The following is a 7,101-nucleotide window of genomic DNA, read 5'->3' on the forward strand; positions in this document are numbered from 1 at the left end:
ATCAATCTCGCAATTTTTTCCACTTAATTTATAGAATCATTCAGACATCAATCTTGCATATTTTTTCAATTAATTCAAAAAATCATTCAATTTTTTTTTTCTTTAATGCCCGATTTCTTTCCAGATTGGTGTGCAGGTATCCACAGAGACACTAGGGATATTTTATGTAGTTGCTGGATTTTTATTTAACCCCTGTATTTTTGTGTATTTCTATATTTCCCTGTATTTCCCATGTATTTTGATGTATTTCCCAAGTATTTCAATGTATTTGTACAAAAATATTAATAAGAACGGATATTTAATAATAATGGCTCGATCATATGTGAGAATGTTATGAAACCAGATACCCAACAAAAAAAAAATATTTATAAAAAAGGATAAAATAAAATGTTGTGAAAAAGGAGCCTCACTAAATTCCTAAATAAAAATTGACCCCATTTACAAAGTAACCCATAGGTTTACCTAATTTTTCATAAGATGAGGAAACAAATAAAGATACCCTATTAAAAAGAGGCTCGGATAAAATTGTGGTGTCTACAGTTGCCCCTCTTTATAGGCTCGCTGCCTAAGGTGACAAGAATAGCAGTCTTCTTGTTATCTTTCAGTAACAAGCCTATAAAGATAAAAGACATGGATTTGATATTGGGCCTTATATAAAAAAAGAAAGATGTATGAGATTCCAAGTTGACTTGGAATTGCTTGCTTCGACTACATTCAATCAGAGCCAAGACAATTTGGATGAGAAGGCATAACTAGGGTAGCTTGGAATGTTAGTGATTAGCACAACTTTGGAGTGTTTGTGGTTAGCCCAACCTGAATGGAACTACTTGGATTTGGGAACTCTCAATGCCACCTTCCTCCAAGGTAGTTAAAACAAATTGGATGGGGACCACTCATATTTGGGAACTATCCATGCCATGTGTCTTTAAGATGGCCAAAATAATTTTAAAGCGGGCTACTCGGATTTGGGACTCTAAATGCCACTTGCTTTTGAAATAGTCAAGAAAACATGGAAGAGACCGCTCGGAATTAGGAACTATAAATGCAACATGCCTATAAGATGGTCAAAATAACTTAAAAGGGGACTATTTTGATTTTGAAACTCTCAATGGCATATGCCTCCAAAATGGCCAACATAACTTGGTCAGAGACCACTCAGATTTGAGATCTATAAATGCCACATGCCTCTGAAATGTTCAAAACAACTTGAAGATGACTACTCTAATTTTGGAACTCTATTCACCGCAAACCTCCAAGATAGCTAGAGCATTTTGGATGGGGACCATTTAGACTTTGGGAACTATATTCGCTGCAAACATCTGAAATGGTCAAAACAACTTGAAGATGACTACTTGGATTTAGGAACTCTAATCGCTGCAAACCTCTGAGATAGTCAGAGCATTTTGGAAGGGACCATTCAAACTTTGGGAATTGTAATTGCCGCAAATATCAGAAATGGTTAAGACAACTTCAAGATGACTACCCGTATTTGGGAACTCTAATTGCCCCGAACCTCCGAGATAGTTAGAGCACTTTGGAAGGGACCATTCTGAAAATAGTCAACATGGATGGGACTATTTCAAAAATAGTCAACTTGGATGGAATTTTTCCAAAAATAGTCAACTTAGATGGGACCATTCCGAAAATGGTCAACTTAGATGGGACTATTCTGAATATGGTCAACATGGATGAGGCCAATAACGGTCAATTAGAATGGGACCGAAAATGGTCAATTTGGATGAGACCGGAGATGGACAATTTGAATAGGACTGAAAAAGGTCAATTTGGATGTGACCACTCATATGAATGAGATAATTAGATCAACTTTGAAAGTGATGTATTTGTGACGTCTTGGTATTTGAAAAACTTTTTATAAAATTGCTTGGATCTGATGGCCAATGCTCCCAATATGTGAAACACATTTTTGCAATAACCAAGTGGCCCTGAGGACCAATGCACCAGTACTTGAATAATGTCTTCGTAATACCAACTTGGACCTGAGGACCAATGCCTCAATCTTTGAAAAACATTTTTACAAATCACATTTGAGGGCCAATGTCCCATGTTCCAAAGAAGAACTCTGTCCACAGGAATGAAAATGGATAAGAAAACATGTATGTCATGAATGAGTGGGTGCATGCTATAATGATATGTATGCATGTTGTTTTCTATCATTTCCAGTGCTATGCACCAGGATGCATAAATTTCCTTCTCCAAATTGACCGAGGTTCCATTTTTATTCTGCATCCTAGCGACTCATTCTTGTTTTGAAGGAGAGTTTGATGAAATGCCAACTATGTTGTCTGAGTACGAATGTCCCCATGCTCTATCCTTGAAGGATAATCTTTACTATTTGCAACTTCCATCATGAATTTTCCTTGAACTTTTAAATCCTGGTGGGATCAAGTGTATGTGTGTGTGTGTGTGTGTGTTTTTTTTTTTTTTTAAATAAAAACCCTTTTTAATAGAAAAATAAAAATAATCATGCACACACTCATTTAATTATGCGACCAAATACACAAATTAGTTATTTTACATGGTTTACATGTCATTGTGATGGGAAATGACTTTACCGGTACATTGATGTTGTATAACTTTGGTGTCGGATTGGTAAACCAGTCAATAGGTAAGCATCTCTAACTCTTCCATTTGATAACATACAATTCATCTACTTACTGTCCTAATATGAATGAAGCTATTCAAGATTCAAATAATAATATGAAAAAGATATTGGAGAAGATAACAATTACCTATAAAGATTGGCATGAGATGTTTTCATTCGCCTTACATTATTATTGCGCAGCTATAAGGACTTCAATAAGGGAAAATCTATACTCATTGGTGTATGGAAAGGATGCGGTAGTTCCCATAGAAGTGGAAATACCCCCTCTAAAGTATTCATGGAATATGAATTGACCGAAATATAATAGGTTTACAACTATATTAGTTAAACTTCATTGATGAAAAATAGGCTGAAAGCTATACATCATAGACAACTATATTAGCAAAGGATTGCAAAGGCCTACAACAAGAAAGTTTGACCTTGAAGCTTTAAGGAAGGAGTTTTGGTGCTAACGAAGATCCGAGATAGTAGAAATGATCCCAAGGAAAAGTTCACTCTAAATTGTGAAGGACCACTCATGGTGAAGTAAGCTTTCACTAGAGGTGAAGTGGTCCTAGATGATATGGACAATGGAGTTATATATCAACCTTGTAATTCTAATGTTGTCAAGAAGTTCTATCCTTAATGGTTTTATTTATATTCAAGATAATGTACCATTCATTCAATCAATAGAAGTGCAAGTTTTCTCTAGCTTTGTCTTAAATCTTTAAAACTTGTGACTAAAAAAAAAAAAAACTTTTTGTTGGCCTAGACAAGGCTTACGAATCTTATTTTGATGATAACAAATCAAGGAAACTTAACATGTTTGGTTAAGTGATGATGTTTAAGGTAACTCAAGAATCAAGATCAAGTGACTCAAGTGACCAATGTCAAAGTGCTTGACAAAGTCTATTTAAATCTTAATGACACAAGATCTTATGAAGTTAAAGATGAAGCTTAAAGCCAAGCTTAATATGAAGAATGGAAACTATACATGAAGACTTAGTGATTAGAAGAGTCATCGTTTTTTTAGGAAGTCTCATGTAAGTACTTCAAACATTTCAATATGAATGAACGAAGCTCTTCGGTTTCCTTATCGACTTAGAGTCCAAATTTTGAAAACCCATGAAAATACTTTCAAAAGTCTAAAAGCAAAATGGCAAGTATGAAAGTTAACAAAAGCTTTTGGAAACAAAATTGTAAAAGCATATGTTATTGCATGATTAGGTGGCTACCCTATTTTGGTCAGGCGACTGACCTTTTTATGCTGAAATAAATTGGGAAAACAAAATAGGCCCAATCGACTAACCCTATGAGTTTTGGCAACTTACCCCATTTTGACTTTGAAATTTCACTAGATTTTAAAAGATCAGACAACTGACCTCAATAGTCCAATCGATTGAACTTCGTAACGGTCAAATTTAAACAACAAAGAAAAGTTTTCAAAATAGATTGCTTGGCCCCCAAACTTTATGAAAACTTGGGAAACACTCCAAGTAACTTGGGGAATACGAAAGTTAAACTTTTTCCATCTATAAATACATGTTAAATAAAAGAATTAAATACACCAATACCTACAATCAACATTCAAGCATAATATTTTCTACTCTTCAAAAACTTTCTTGGTAAAACTATTGCTGGAGTTTCTATTGAGAATTTGCGGATTAAAGCCCACGGTTCTTTGCGTTTCTACTAAGTTTCTTAATCTAAGATAGAACCCCGGTTACAAATTTTTGACCTTCATCTTTCTATATTGATTTTGATTGAAGTATATTGTGATATTCACTTGTACTAATCTGCTCTTGTTGGGAGTGCTTTTTGTATACAAGAATTGTTCTTATTTCTGTTGTTGTTTTTGATGGTCCAATATTGTTGAATCGTTGGACTACCGAGTGTGGGGTATCGCTTGGAGAGAAGGACTCCATCCTACTTGAAAGAGTGTGTAAACGGTTTGCTCCGCCCGGTTAAGAGAGCGGTATAGTGAAATCCTTGGGGTGGTTTGGCTAAGGCGACGATGTAGGTGGGTATAGCTAAACCTCATAAAATCTCAGTGTCTTTCTTTTCCCTAAAACTCTCCTTAATTTTCTACATATATAAATTGCATGGATATTTACTTAATTGTTGGAAATTAAATAGTTATTGAGAATTGCGAAAACCTTGATTAAAGGAAGTACGTTGATAAATATCACTGTTCATGAACATACTTAAACTCAAGTAACTTATTTGATATCAAAATCTGAACTTTGGAAGCTTGCTGAAATTTCTATTTTATTTCATATTGAGAAATCAAACTTACAATATTGATTGGATTGATATATTGAAAAGCTAAATTATAAATGTTGAAGTTTTGACCTTTATCGATAAATACTAAATCTTGGATTGAGTGTTGGTCATTGTAAATCAACTGTACTTGTGAAGTTGTTGATAAATTTAAATTGTGTTGTTAATTGGAGAGTGTGATTATAATTAATTTAATCTCAAAAGGGTTATACTAGATTAAAGTTTCCAAAGAAATTTTAAAAACCCAATTCATCCTCCCCCCCTCTTGGGAGTACACCTTACTTCTAACTTTCCAATTAGATCTAAACTATAAATGGGCTTAAACCTAAAAAATGAGGTACGTAAGCAACCTATCAAATGAAATAATGGGTTCAATCCAAATAGTCACAAATTTGAGTTTGAAAAGAGGGAGTTGCATGAAAACAGAGATTTTGGAACAAACAATACTTATGGAAGAACTTGTCCAAGGAAAATTGATCAATCAATATGCGGTTAAGATTTGAAAATCAACACTAGGACAATTTTTGAAAGTTTGGAAGGTTTTCTTAGAATTGTTTTGAAAAGTCAAAACTTATTATTTTCTATTATGATGGAAGAGAAAAAGTATTTTCCAATTTTAATCAAAATAGGTCTCATCCTACCTTAACCATCCTTTGCCTATTTTAAAACCTTTTCCAACGTAAAGATCTTTTCACTCTCTTTCAAGAAAAAAATTGTCATTTGTTCAACAATATGTATACAAAATGATGCAATTTTTGAAGAAGGTCTTCACTAAAGTAATTGGTATGCGTGGCTAAATTTGAGCAGAAGCAATGAAAAACATTGGGGTTGGTTCAAAATAACAAATTTCTTCATTGAAAAAGAGTAAAAAATGACATCTTTATCTTTTTATAACGTTTCATATAAAAAAAAAATGTTTGTAAAAAAGGAGCAATTGTCCAAAACCATTTTCACCTCCCAAAACAAAAATATTTTTTAGTATATGAAGAATGGAAGAAATTAAAAGGAAGAAGAGGAAAATAAGCCAGAGGTGGTTGACTGGCCTTCTCTCCAAGTAGCCTTTGCCGCCCTTCTATAGGTAGTTGACTGACCCCTCAAGGTAGTTCACCAGCCTGCCCTTGATTTAAATTTTGAGTTGTTCTCACGCAGTTACCTAGAGATTTTGGGCATGCCAAGTGCTTTTTTTATGCCACATGTCAACTGTTAGTCATGATAGCTAAGGGTTGGTAGTTATTTTTGAATTTGAATTTTTATGTTCAAAGTTTAAAAGGGTTTTCCCTTCACTCATAAGAAGTCTATAAAAGGACTCTCTTAGGGAGAGTTTAAGCCACGTATAAGCAAAGGCAAGGTGAGGAAATTTGTGAGAAAAAGGAGTTCTAAAGAAAAGAATTTTGATTGGAAGAAGAATGGAGGAAAACTTATTCCTTCAAAGTTGTTCAACGGAATTTGGGGAGAGATCTCCTAATGGAGAGGCCTTTACTTACCTACATAGTTGGATTGCATTCAAATTTCAATGCCTAACCCTTCCTCCAATGTAGTTTCTTTCCTTTTTCATGTATTGTATGCATTGATCTTGCTCTAGGATTTTCATGTGATCACTTTCGTATTCTTCATTTTCTCGCAATGCTTTTTATGTCATTTTGTAGTGCTTTTATTCTTATGTTAAGATGTATATGATTCTACATGGGGAAAGTGCCCCAAATGACACAAAATTGTACATTTTTCACTAGAAACTATTAATTGGCTCATGCAAGCGGTCAACCGGCCTCCACAAATTTGAAAAAGTAGTCATTGAAGCTATAAGTAGTTGATGAGCCATCTATATTTTGTAGTAGGTAGTCTACCGGCAAATCCCGAGAGGTGTAATTTTGTACATTTTCCCCACTTTTCCCTAAGATTTGGCCTAGTTTTAAATTCCTACACTTACCTAAGTGTAGTTCGTTAGGCCTCATGTAGGATTTGGAAGGGTTTTCATGATCTTTTTTTTCCACATAAAAATAAAGTTTTCATGAAATCAATCATGATGATTCATGTTTCTTTCGAAGTATTCAAAGGATTTTCTTATAGTTTGCAACAAAACCTTCAACTCATACACCCATGATAAGGCTTTTAGGCATCTCAAAGTTTTTAATGAGATTTCTAGTCAAGTTTGTAATTCTCCTCCCAAAAATCCACAACATTTCAAGTTTTTTACAAAATTAAAATCCTTTTCCATAAAA

The sequence above is a fragment of the Malania oleifera genome, chromosome 5, assembly GCF_029873635.1.
Source record: "Malania oleifera isolate guangnan ecotype guangnan chromosome 5, ASM2987363v1, whole genome shotgun sequence".
Classification (NCBI taxonomy): Eukaryota; Viridiplantae; Streptophyta; class Magnoliopsida; order Santalales; family Ximeniaceae; genus Malania; species Malania oleifera.